Source organism: Hibiscus syriacus, unplaced genomic scaffold (assembly GCF_006381635.1).
Source record: "Hibiscus syriacus cultivar Baekdansim isolate YM2019G1 unplaced genomic scaffold, ASM638163v2 tig00110676_pilon, whole genome shotgun sequence".
Taxonomy (NCBI): domain Eukaryota; kingdom Viridiplantae; phylum Streptophyta; class Magnoliopsida; order Malvales; family Malvaceae; genus Hibiscus; species Hibiscus syriacus.
Window position 1 is genome coordinate 1141750 of NW_024062820.1, and position 14151 is coordinate 1155900.

The 14151-nt window shown below is 37.0% G+C and overlaps 1 non-coding gene and 1 pseudogene across 1 annotated transcript; both read left to right on the forward strand.

Moving 5' to 3' along the window:
- Window positions 1-3885: 3885 nt before the first annotated feature.
- Window positions 3886-3958, forward strand: TRNAE-CUC. Its single transcript has one exon. It is a non-coding gene; the product is annotated as a tRNA-Glu (tRNA).
- A 5433-nt stretch (window positions 3959-9391) lies between these two features.
- LOC120137654 lies at window positions 9392-14008 on the forward strand (annotated as a pseudogene).
- Window positions 14009-14151: the final 143 nt, after the last annotated feature.

Here is a 14151-nt window from a genome sequence, read left to right on the forward strand (position 1 = left end):
TAGGAGCTCCACCTATCTGTCCCCCAAAAGTTCTAACTCCATTGGCAATCAAAGTCTGCGAAATAGAAACCTCAGATACAACACCAGTAGCTCTGACTGCTCCCTGTATTAACTGCAGAAATTGTCTACCAAAATTCTCATCCAAAGCAACTCCGGTAGACTCTGACTCAATATCGGTCGCTCCTATTATCGGTGTACTCATGCCAATACCAGCGGCAGGAGGCAGATCCGTTGGGGTCGTAGGAGCATGATCACCTATCGGAGGTGGGGGATCTACCCGTATCTCATCGATCGGATCTACGAATCTAACCACTCGACCTCGTCCACGGCTAGTTCGACGACCACGTCTAGCACTCATTTTGATGGATCTCAAGTTTACTACAGAAGATAAAACTTAGGGTTAGATAAGCACTTGGAGTCTCAAACATAGTTAAAATCTTAATAACTTTGTGACATGGCCTTAGTAACTCGTTTTGTAAAATATTTCAAAACCGTATTTTCAATGTGGACTCATACACAGTCTGAGGGTTAAAAACCAAATGCTCTGATACCAATAAATGTAACCCCCTAGACCCGGCCTATGCATTTCGACTAAGTCTAGTGGATCACATTATGATTATTAAAGACATTTTCCGAAATCATTATTCCATCAATATAAAATCACATTATAAATAACATGAAATTATAAACAAATTATACTATCAAAATCCAACTCGTAAATATAGTACCAATAAATAATAATTTAATTTAAAACATGTCTTCAAATTCAAAATCACAATAAACCGAGCAGTAATAGCAAAAGAGTCATCATTATAAAATCCGATATTTAAAATAAGGTACATGTCACCAAAATAAAGTCAACTTGCAAGATAAAAACATTACAATCTGATTTACTTCAAGAGATATGTTGATCCTCCAAGTGCTCGAACCGAGGTATCTAACCAACAATATCTGAAAGGGGGAAAACATTTTCAAAAGGTGAGCTAGGCTCAGTGTGTCCCAACATTTCCATAAAATGTCAATAGGTACAAATCATAGTCCAGTAATCTCACAAATTCGTAAAAGAGTTTAACTTTTGAAAATCATAGTTTAAACCCTTTTCTGGTACACCATCAGTAGTTCCCAAAATTATTTTCCATATAGCTTACTTTATGCACATAGCAAAAAGAAAGCCGACTTAAGGATAGGCTCTGAAGCTTGTATCCTTAAGCCCAAGTCAATAAGTCCATATAGCTGACCCTAAGCACACAGCAAAGGAAAGCCGACCTAATGAAACATCTTGGGGCCCTCAAGAGTCACATTAGGCCCAGTTAGCTTGATCAGAGCTATTCCATCGTAATTCAATTCCAAAATTCAATTGCACCGTGACATAAATTCCATAAATCCAAAAACATGGTAATCATATACCATTTCAAAACAAAAATTAGATAGCAGTCATATTCCATAAATTGTCACATTAAATTGGTGCATCCATAAAACAATAACCAATGAATTCGGTGTACCACATATTAAAACCAATAAAACAGTTCAATAATAAGTAGGGAACACACCTCGACAATAGATTCAAATAGCAAATCTACTGATTGCTGGTTTCACCACGCTCTGCTACAGTTTTCGAACTGGTAAATACTGGTACACGTGGTTTAACTGATCTAGAAGAGCTGGGTCGAGCTGTCGAACGATCCGAAGAGTCTCTTGTACCTTCAAACAATAATATTTATCAGTCCCAAATCCTATTTAATTGTTCAAAGCTAAACTTCTTAAGTATATAAGCATTTGTCGGGTTTGACTATCAATTTGAGGTATTTCGAGTCTGAATTTGGCCAAACGGATTGCGGAATCGGAATCAGGGCGTCGAAAAACATAAAGTATGACTTTTCGAAAATTCAAATTCTTGGTCAAAGTCAAAGTCAGCCACTTTGACCGTCGATTTGGAGACCTTTGGGTTTGAATTTGACAAAACGAACCACGGAAACGGATTCGGCACGTCGAAAACTATCAGAATAGGTATACTCGGAAAAGATTAACGATCGTTTAATAGCCGGTCAAAGTTCTGGTCAAAGGAGGTCAACAAACTGTTGAACATTTTACACAAATAGCACCCTTTTTAAAATATTTACCAAAATAGCACCCATTTTGAATTAATTACCAGAATAGCACCAAAACCGAATTATTTACCAGAATAGCACCAAAACCGAATTATTTACTAGAATAGCACCGGTCAACGGTCAACGATCGGGTCGGGTCAACGGGTCGGGTCGGGTCGTGACCGGTCAAACCCTTAAGAAAACTGGTTGAACCGGTCACTCACTCGCCCTACGGCGGCGCGTGTAGCGCGTGAGGTGTCCTCCGGGGCTCTAAAAATTACGGAAAAATTTCTAAAAATTATTTTGAGCGTTTTCTAGATACTTACAAAGCTCGGTTCAAATTTTTGAACGTCGGAGAGCTCGAATTCATCAAATCGGGAAGTTTGACCGGTTCACCTCCCCACGCGCCGCCGTCGCCGGAGAAAAAGGGGAACACCGGTGGACTCGGAACGACACAAGGAACACGATGGTGCGGGAGGTGTCGTAAACGGAGCAACGATCAGCGGTGAATTTAAGATTTTCTCGGCGATAGAGCTAACAAAACCGTCGCTACTTTGACTGGAAATTCCCGACGTTTGGCCGCGTTTCGCTTCAATTAATTTGAAGGGTTTGTTCCTCGCTCGATGATGAACACAACGGTGGTTTCAAAACAACGATCGGAATTCGGACGGCGTCGGAATCGAGTTTGGAAGTTGTGTGCGTGAGGAAGGATTTGTGAAATTGATTTCTGTTTTTCAAAACAAAAATAACGCATATAACAATTGCCTGCCGACACTTCAAGGTTAAATTCAGGGCTTGGTCTCTGAATTTTCTTTAACTTTAAAACAAGCTCCAAGTTTTAAAATCTTTCAATTCAGTCCCAAATTTTCGCCAAATTTTCACAATTAAACCCTCAAATTTCAATTAAATATTATTTTGAAAATCGGGTTGTTACATGTGGTTGCACCATGAATCATCATTTTGCTAATATTGAATATGATATCAAGCTTGGTGACACACATTACATAGTTTAGACCAAGGTTTTCGATAGTCTCGCCAATTTTACTGCAGTGGGGCGGATCCTTCTCTGAAGCAGAGAACGGAACCGGGTATTTTATTAGCTATGTATGGTAAACAAAAGGACAGCATTTGGAGAATAAGTACCATGTTTAATGAATCAGCACCAGCTATCATTGATGAAAATAAGTTAAATGGTTACCCGAATATTAACTGGGCAGTGATTCCTCCACTGATGATCCTCCTGTCTTACGCAAACTCACCTCCCTCGAGGAAGCAAATCTAAAGGGATCCTCATAGTTGTTTTAAGCATAGCAGGCTGTTTGCTTATTTTAGCAGGTGTGTTAATATGTGAGGGGAAGAAGATCTTTGAGCACAACAGTTAGTTTTTTGAGAGGATCAGTTTGATTCCAGTGAAGGATCTCACGAAAAGTGAGAGTTTCCGGTAAAATATCAAGCAATATAAACTGCTTCCTGGAGTTTCAGTCTACTTAAGCAAGCCAATCATGTATGAAGCTGATGTGATTATGAGGGCAACTATAAACCTTAATGAACATAGCAGAATCAGAGGATCGGTGTACAGGGAAAGCATTGATAGGAAACTGTTATCCATAAGGAAAACAAAGGAAGATTCGTGTGAAAAAGACAAACCTTTCTAGAGATGACCGAAAAGACAAAGTAGGGTCGAGCCGGAAACTGATGCAACCGATAGGAAAGCAGCGTGGGGAAACATACAAAGCGAATCTCGCTGGAAACTAAAAACATACAATTAAAATATATTAATACACAGGTTTAAAAGTAATCCGTTGTAGTCTAGTTGGTTAGGATACTCGGCTCTCACCCGAGAGACCCGGGTTCAAGTCCCGGCAACGGAAACTTATTGTTTTTTAGGTAGATTTGCCTGGGGCTTTTATTTTTGATCTTCTCATTAGGCATCAAAGCATTGATGGGAAAAGACCCTTGCGGCATCCTAATGGATCAAATAGCTGCTAGATAATGAACTACAAGAATTTTATACTCCATTTTACTAAATAACATGCAGAGATTGATACTTCCTACTGTGGAAACGTTATTGGCAATTCCAGCACATGATAATAGCTTAAAACAAAAGGGTGCTGCCTTTGGATGCCACCGTACCCCTGTGTGTTGGGATCTACATTAAATTAGAGAGATGGAATAGTTGAAAAGTTCAAATTTGTGTTTTAGCTAAAACAGTAAAACTTGTTGTATATAAAAGTGTGTCTGTTGCAATATAGCCCTTCTTCATAACCTGTTAATAGCCATTCTAGTAGTAGAGTGATTTTAAGATAAAGTGAATAAAATAGGAACAAAGATATATCTAAATTCCCTTCTGAACCCTTTGGAACTATCATTGTCTTTACTTTTTGGGTGTTCGAGGTAGAATTTATTTTCAATAACTGGCCATCAAATAAGGATCTGAAGCAGAATGAATAACCATTTGGTCAACATGGAAACAAAATCGGTTGTTTCCATGGAGGGGAAATATGCAAACAATTAAGGCATAAAAAGCTTCCATACAAAACCTTTTCACCCATCAACTGAATGCAAAGAAGAAAATAAAATATCATGCCTAACTATTAGGTGTAATGTCCAATGCGACAAACACACTTGGGTGAAAGCTGTTGTGCATAACAGCATAAAACCTCCCATAGTCCATTTCAAAGTGTTCTTGCATCATTGGTATTGGCTTTGGTGGATTCCACAAGGCACCCTAACCCACATGAGATGAGAGAGGACACTAAATGCCAGAGGAGATAAAAGAAGATAAAGATTCTTACTCTTCATGCACCCCACTTAGGTTCAAATCCCACTGACCAATGTCCACCATTCGTAGGCGATTTGCAAGTCCAAAAAGCTAGCAGGTGAAAGACCAATGGGTCCCTAAATCCCAATATGGGTTGACGGCTTGCACTGGTCTTGGAGATAGAGTAGCCACTCTTGCTCCAGAACTTTTTTGGATTTTAAAAAAAGAAAGAAAAGAGAAGAAAGATAAATCTCATAGAATCAATTTTAGATTTACCTGAGGTGATGCACCGAAAGGAACATGCTGGCCTCCAACAGTGAACAGCAATTCTTCTCCAAGCTGGCAACATGAACATAGGAATTCGTTGGAGTCCAAATATTTAGTCTCTATACCATTGATATTCTAAAACCCACTGAAGCAACATGCACATAGGAATTTGAGCACTGTGTATCCCAAAGTATGAGTGTTCATTGTCAAAGGGTTAAGAAGCTTTGAACATATACTATCTTGTATTCACCCAAAATTATCAATAAGAAAAAAAAAAGTAGGCATGAGAAGTATTCATGAAAAGAGGAAATAAGAATAAAACCGTCACTATCATGGCAGCAATCCGTATACTGACTTGAATTAGGACAAGCAAATGAAAGCCCTTGAAAATAACTAGATAAAGATCTGGACAGCACTCCATTATGTAATAATCAAGGCGCATACCGGGTAGAATAGGTTGTAAATACCTGTATCCTTATTATAAGTTCCAGAATAGGTTGGACCAAAAAGAGAATAGACAGTCCTTCCAAGGGGAAAAAAGAGAATAGATAGCTACAAAATAAGCTAGAGTGGATGGTCCACTGAATGCAGAAACAAGGTTGATCACTAAAGTAAGTAAAAAAATTAAATAAAGGAATCCTCAAGGCCTAACTACCCAATCAAAGAATTGGCATATCGCATCTGAAGTCGTATGGTATCAAAATTTTCCAAAAGGTGTAATCCCTAATACAGAATCCAAAATGAAAGATAAATAAAAAATGTTGCCATAAACAAATCATGTGGAATAAAATATAACAAAGTACTAAAATGAAATATATATGTGAACCCATCCGGAAAGCTTATAACAATATCAAGCTTAAGAGGCTCCTGCGCAACAAAAACATAATGTTGAAGGTTGGCTATTCGTATGATCGTTAAACTTATCCAATCAAATATGTATTGCAATTAGCCTGGACTAAATAGAATTAAAATATCTGAATTCCACATTAAAGAGTTTCACCTTCTACTGAAAAATTCACCAAACTACAGAATTACGAAATAACAAAGAAACCGTATTTTTCATGGTTCAGTCCAAACCTCATCATAATACTTCACGGTTCACATGAACAACATCGTCAAGTTTAAGCTGTTGTTCTGTTTGAGCAAAAGCAAACAATCTTATGAACGTAATTTCAACTTTTCAAGTAAACAGATACACTGATAACGAGATAAAATCAGTGAACAAGCTAAAGACAATCACTATTCAAAATCCGAGAAGTGATTTAAACTTATCAATTCTGATTATTCTGATCGGTTTCAAGTTTTCAGCGAACTCTTGTTAAATTTAGTAACGGTAATCATCAGTTCAGAAAATATGACCTGATACTTTGATAAGATAATAAATCGCAATTAAACAATCAATCAAAATCCGCGCCAGATTGAATAATTTCAGAATACATTCTCCATCTAAAAAAGAAAAAATAATTCAAGAAATTTCTAGGAGGAGACGAACGGAGAGTGAACATCCGATGCCAAAAGCAGGATGGAGATCTAGAGACCCATAGCGGTGCCTTCACAGCGTCGTCTAGTAACAGTGGCTTTTCGGTTCTCCTTTTTTCTTTGTTACTCTCGCGGAAGAAATTCCATGGCGCGCTCTTTATGCGTAAAGCCTCTGCTTTGAAAACGAACAGACTTGTGACTCCCAGGAGTATCGGTTCATGGATTGTTGACACCGTGGCTTAGTCAAACATAATTTTTTTAAGAATAGTCAAACATATTATTTAACGATAATAATATTATTTATAAAATTTAAAATTTCCTTTAATATGTAATACATGAATCTCACATCTGAAAAACCAAAAGATTTAAAGATTTAAAAATTTAAAAATGGTAACATTATATATTGTCATATATGTATTTTAGAAAATGTTTAATACTAAAATAAGTGTCCAAACTATATCTTAATTTTTGATTATGTACCCAAATTATTTTTTTATCTATCTAGGTACCTAATGTTACAAACGTTATTATTTTAGGTGTTTGGGTCGTCAACTCGTTAACTTTCCCATTAAATGACACATGTTACAATCTTGTGCTTTTAAAAATATTTAAAATTAAAAAATTAATATTATATATATTTTTAAAGAAAAACATAAATATTTTAAAATAACCCCAAAATTTTGAACACATTCATTTCAACCCCTAAAACCACATCGACCATCTTTACCAACGGCGAAACTCCACCTGACCTCATCTCCCCCAACGACCAAAACCCCCATGAAATTGCTATCAATCAACAGTGAATCGACGTTTTATACCCCACAAACTTGGGATAAAAATCATGATCCCACATGATCTTGACAACAACTTCGATTGTGTATGACTAAGAGGATGACATGAACTACGTCGACGACAGTGGTCCTGATCGGAAAGTGGGCGACAGGGGTTAATGATAAGATTTGGGGATTTTATATATTTTGGGGCTTTTTTTATAATTTAATAGAAATTGGGTTTTTATAAAAATATAATAATTTTTAAAAATAAATTTTAAAATATCAGATTGTGACACGTGTCACTTAATTAAAGAAATTCACGTCGTTGACACCTAAAATGGTAACGTTTGTAATGTTAGACAATTGGATAGGCCAAAAAATAGTTTAGACACCTATTCGAGAATTGAGGTATAGTTCGGACACTTATTTTGGTATTAGTCTTTAGAAAAAAAAAATATTTAATACATTATCATTTTCATAAATTTTAAAATCTCAAATTTTATTTATCAAATATTTATTTAGGATACATTATATGATATATTTAATACATCAAGAAATGTTGTTTGTCAACTGACATCTAAGCGGTTGGATGTCAGTTGACAAACAACATTTCTTGATGTATTAAATATATCATATAATGTATCCTAAATAAAATTTGAGATTTTAAAATTTAAGAAAATGATGATGCATTAAATATATATTTTGAAATTAGGATAGTAATTTAATGACACGAACTGTTTTACCAATTTTTGATAAATCAAAATTTGAGATTTTAAATTTTCAGAAAATGATGACGCATTAAATATATTTTTTGAAATTAGGTTAATAAACGACCGATTTAGAGTTGTTCATGTGCACCGAAGCACAACCTTAATCTAATAAAACTTTTATATTAGCAACAGTTGAGTCACGCATGGATGACTCAACCTTTTGCAACAACAAAAAAAAGTAGGATATTAGTACAATTTCATTGGTTGGACCATTTTGTTTCTTTCGAATAAAATAAATACCAATCAACAAGGATGCTGGATGGACACATTTACACTAAATTCCAAACACAATTTGAAAACACACACAACACAAGGGCCGAAATGTTTCGCATCACGAGTTGTCAATAGCAGCAATGAAAGGTGAGTTGAACATCTGTTTTCAGTCATCTTCTGCGGTGGATGCAAGTACAAATCTATAATTTAGGGGCATTTATCGAATTTAAAATTTAAATTTCTTTCAATTATTTATTTTATTTTGAGAATTTATTTATAATAATTTTATATTATTAATATATATATATATATATATATATATTCATCGTTAAAAATGTGTTTAGAACATAATTATTATCTTCCAGAGTTATTCGGACTGAGAATCAAAATGGTGGATGGATGTTCCACATTTTTAATCATTCAAGCATCGTATAAACACAGTAAAAGCATCGACCGAGAAGTCAAAATGGAGCTTCGAACAATAGACTAAAGCCGGCCACGAATTACACGTTCTGTGATTTTCCACCGACTGGGAACGAGAATAGGCAAGGAAGATGACCGAGCACCAATACCAGCGATTGAGCCCCAATTCTACTCCCTTTATTTTTCAAATGTGGGTAACCTATGTATTTAATATCTAAACTTTAATATTTAAGCTTTTAATTTTTCTAAAATCTTACTTAATATTTAGTGTTTATTTAATTTTAACACTTAACGTTAAATATTCAACGCGTTTAGTATTTAAATTATTGTTTTGATACGTTTTAGTCCCTAAATTTTTAATTTTTTTCAAAATATATCGTTAAATTTTAAATTAAGATACTAAAATAAATCGAAACTAGACTTTAAGTATTGTTTTTGATTTCTTTAAAAATCTAAATATTAAAATAGATTAAAATTAACAATTTAAATATTAAACCAGTAATTTACCCTACCACTGCCGCCCACTAAACACGTGGTGCTGCATCGAACGAGAGAATCGCACCCGATCTCCATTCTCCTGACCATTCAAACGCGTTTGACGTCAAACACATTTACCACCAAAAACACTTCAATAATTACAAGTGTCCGCGCCTCCTCTCTCTCTTCTATATCTTTCAAAGCAAAATGCTTTTTGGGAAAGGTTGTTAAAGTTTCCTTCTTCCTTTTTGGTTGCCAAACAACGCCTTGTCACGTCCCTTCCCCATTTCCCATTTTCCATTTCCATGTACCTGCTACTACTACTCATATCTCTTCCACCACCGCTGCCTAACCCCCATTTTCTTCCATAGGGTTTTCAACCTTTTCTTTTATTTGTTCATTTGTTTAGTTTTTTTACGAGAATCTTAGAATAACGGGTTTCCCCCCGATTTTTAATATCGGGGATTGATCACCATGGCTTGTGCTGATGTCGGGAATAATAGTGATTGTCTGAATCGTGATTCTTTACGGGGGGAGGAGTTGACGAGGTCTGATCAATGGCAGAAGATTCCGGATATGATCGTTGGGAAAGCTGACGTGGCGGCTAATGGAGTCAAAGTTGTTGAGATGACAGCTGGGAAGCGCAGACGCGGAAGACCACCCAGAAATCAAGGGAAAGCCGATTCATCATCGGCTCCGCCGCCTCAGAGGGAGAACCAGGATGATGAGGAAGAAGATGTTTGCTTTATATGCTTTGATGGCGGGACTCTCGTGCTTTGTGATCGCCGGTGAGTTTGGAAATTTTGCTGTTTGATTGTCTTTTTTCTATTTCTATTGTTTTGATGGTCAGAAAATGTAAGAAAACGGAAGAGAGATTGAGCTGAAAATTTTATAAACCTTTTGCTTAATCCAGTTTATCTGAGTTTTATTTGGAAAATTTGAATTGGAGTTAAAATTTCAGCTAAACATGGAATTTCTATGTCGATGCCTATGAACTTTATTTTTTTTTCTTTTATAATAGTAATAGTTTCATATATTGCAATTCATGGTCTTCTTCCTTTATCGACAGAAATTTGGTTTAATTTCTCTTAATCCTCTTCTGTTCATTTTGACATGTGTATTCCTTCTTCTTCTTCTTTTCCCTTTTGTGCTGTTCATCATTGCTGATTATATTGTATTTTATGGATCAGAGGCTGTCCTAAGGCTTACCATCCAGCTTGTATCAAAAGGGATGAGACATTCTTTAAATCAAACGCGAAATGGAACTGCGGTATGTTGCATTTTAGTAACTTCTTGTAAATATTTTTCACTTCCATTCAAGTTTAACTAATATAACTGCTGCTAGGTGTCGAAGCCTGTGTTAGTGTTATCTAGATTCATGTTCCTCTTAGCTTGCTTTGCAGTTAGTTAACTGTTCTTCTGTTGACATATGTGTGTGTTGAAAGGTAGCTTTCCATGTCGGTCGTCGGTTTGGATTCTTTGTTCTTGCGTAGTCACTGGATTTGCTATATTAATCTTAATTATGATATGGTATCATACCATTAACATGTGTCTATCGAGTGGTGGCTTCGGGTGTCTGTCATTGGCTTGGACTATTGCTCATGAAGTAGTTATTGCATTACCTTTTTCGACTTTTTCATATAGACTTCACGACGATATCATACTGTCTATTTGTGACTTGGATTCTTGCAGATCAAACGGTTATTATGCTAACATTTTTATTTCAATTATTATGACTAAGTTGTTTGTTCCATTAATTATCTGGTGTTCTATTTGTTGTGCATTTCAGGGTGGCACATATGTAGCACTTGTCAGAAGTCTTCGTATTATATGTGCTATACTTGCACATATTCCTTGTGCAAGAATTGTGCTAAAGATGCTGCCGATTACGTGAGCGTAAGAGGAAATAAAGGATTTTGTGGATTGTGCATGAAAACTATTATGATGATTGAAAGCTCTGCATTAGGAACCAATGAAATGGTATGATTAACTATTCCTTAACTGATTTCTTTTTTAATGTCTCGTCACTTGTTCCATTTTTCGGATTAATTGTGCTTCCTTGTTTGTTAACTGTTGTTATTGGCATGTTTAGATTACTGAAGATTGAAGAGCTTTTGTCTAACTTATAAGCCTTTTAATTTGTGATGTGCAGGTTCAAGTAGATTTTGATGATCAAACGAGTTGGGAGTATCTCTTCAAGAGGTATTGGGTTTTATTGAAAGAGAAGCTATCTTTAAGTTTATGTGAGCTTATTAAAGCTAAAAATCTGCGGAAAGAAATTGCTATAGGCGTTGGCACGGAAAGGTCTTTTGGAGACCTTGGTGCTAGTTATTCTAAGAGAAGAAAAACGATTAAAAGACAGACATATTTGAACAAAGTTGAACATCTAGAAGCAGAGAAATCAGGTGTTATGATAGGGATGCCTTTGCCCGAAGGCACAAATTGTGCAAGTGACAAGGGACTCACAAAAGGGTATCCTTTGTTGCTTAATATGAAAGAAGAGCCCCCCTCTCCACTAAAGAGAGGTGATGTCTTGAGTGATATAGGAAGCAGAGAATCTAGCATGACACCTCATTCTACTGAAACGGAGCTATCTGTAAATAATATCGAGACAGATAAAATATGGCACTATCAAGATCCATTTGGGAAAACTCATGGGCCATTTCCTATGGCAATGTTACGTAGGTGGCGCATGAGTGGTCTTTTGCCACCTGATTTAAGAGTATGGAGAGCAAGTGAAAGGAAAGAGGATTCCACTCTCTTAACGGATGCTTTGGCTGGGCCGTACAGCCAACAGCAACAGCTGTTTCATAAAAGCTGCGTACCAGTTTATGATGCAAGCTTTTCCCCTAATGATGGATATCAGAACAAGGTTGGAGATGTTAGAGGGAGTTGGGATCTGAATGTGGATCAGATTGAAAGTAAACAGGGGGAGGTGAGCTCGAACTCGATGCAGAATGATGCAAGTGGTCGTTGTTGTGGTAACAATGAATCTGCAAAGAGCAAAGAATTGGGCTCGCAATCTTCTTCTTGTGCTACTCCTATAGATATTGTCACTTCCAATGCAGTACAAACAGGAAGTCCTTTGACACAATGGGAGTCTGGGAAGGGTGATAATTACTTCCCTGGCCAGCCTCGAGTGAGTAGCTCACTTCCGTCATCTACATTTTCTGGAAAATCATGTGAAACACAGTCTCATCTAGTTATCACAGGTCTTGGGGTTGAAAAATGGGACTGTGGTTCCATTAACTTGAACGAAATTTCGAACAAGACCTTCGAAGGTCAATTTATTGGTGGAAATGTGAAGCAAAATGATATTGAGGGACAATCAGGCAAATCTTGTGGGCAAAGCTGGAGATCGCCTTTAAATAATGCTTCAAATGGACGGGATGTCAATTGTGGTCTCATTTCTTTGGCTAGAGCTCTTGAAGCAGCAGAGCACAATCATGATATTGACTTCCTCGATCTTCCTACCTCAACATCAAAGATGAACCTCGAAGACTCGAAACCACAGGGTACTAAAAACAAACAGTCTCTTTCTGCGAGTGCTCTTCATCAAGATTCGGGTCCTAGTTGGAGTACAGCTTCTAGTCTAGTTGTTAATGGATCTTTGCTTTCTGAAGTAGCTGATGAATGGGGTGGGTATTCCTCCACTCCAGCAAAACCTTCTCCAGAGAAATGGGACTCGGATCTTGTTCCCGAGTCTTCTTTGAAACGAACTAGCTTGGGAAATGATCATGCTGCTACTCCAAGGTCAGGAAGTGGTCAATTGGCACATTCTTGTCTCTCAGATCCTGCAGAAAATGCATCTGCTTGGGATCCAATTATTCCTGACCCCAATGAGTATTCTTTTGGTGATGAGTCTGTTTCTGATCTCTTGGCTGAAGTTGAAGCGATGGAGTCTCTTAACGCCTTGACTTCACCTACGTCGATTTTCCGTTGCAATGGAGAGTTGGCTCAATGTGCTGAACCCGATTGCTTTAGCCCTGCACCTGATCCAGGAAAAAGTGATGCTTTGAGCTCAACAAATGATTTACGAATGTCATCTGAGTCGATCTTGACAATTGGGGTCTCCAAGTCTGAAGTTCTTGATGGTCAGAAGAGTTCTGGCCGGCATTCTTCCACGAGTGCTGAAATGGATGAAGATAAATGGCCCAGTAATGTCTCGGTTAACCAATATGAAGCTGGTGTAGGGATGCAGTTTCATGCACCAGCAGTAACAACTGGGGGCATGGCTTCTATAGATACCACTTGGAGAACAGGTCGAGAAACTACGGAAACCAACTGGGAAGCCATTCAGGGAAACCATATTTTCAATTCGGGAGGCTTAGATCAAGGAGCTAGGAATTTCAGTTGGGGAAGAACCAGTCCGGGAACCTTCCCGTGCAACGGAAGCACCAACTTAGGCACTTATTGGGGAAACCAACAGGAGGGCCTTGATTTTCAGGGAAGAGATTCAAGTTTTAGCCGGGGCAGGTCCTCAATACATAGGCACTCGACCTACGATGGTTTGTAAATTTTATGAAAGGGGAGAATGCAACAAGGGAGCATCATGTAGCTATTGGCACCCTAGATAAGGTAACCATAACAATGGTGTGCATTTTGACTGTTAGACTGTTAGTTTGTTCTCCAAAATTTGACACGTCCGCTGTAACAGTAGTGTATCGTTCATTATTCAAGTTGGGCATATAACAATACCATATTATATTTGTGCTATGAATATAAACAAATAAATAATACCTCACCTTTTGCAATGTAGCTACCCTTAGCTTTGTAAGCACTATAATCATTATTTCTTGCATCTTTGTCGTATTTTCACATTTTTTTCTTATAATGTTTAAATTATTTACTTTTTTTTTCATATCAAAAGATGTTTAAGTATGTTTAGACTTGCACCTTTC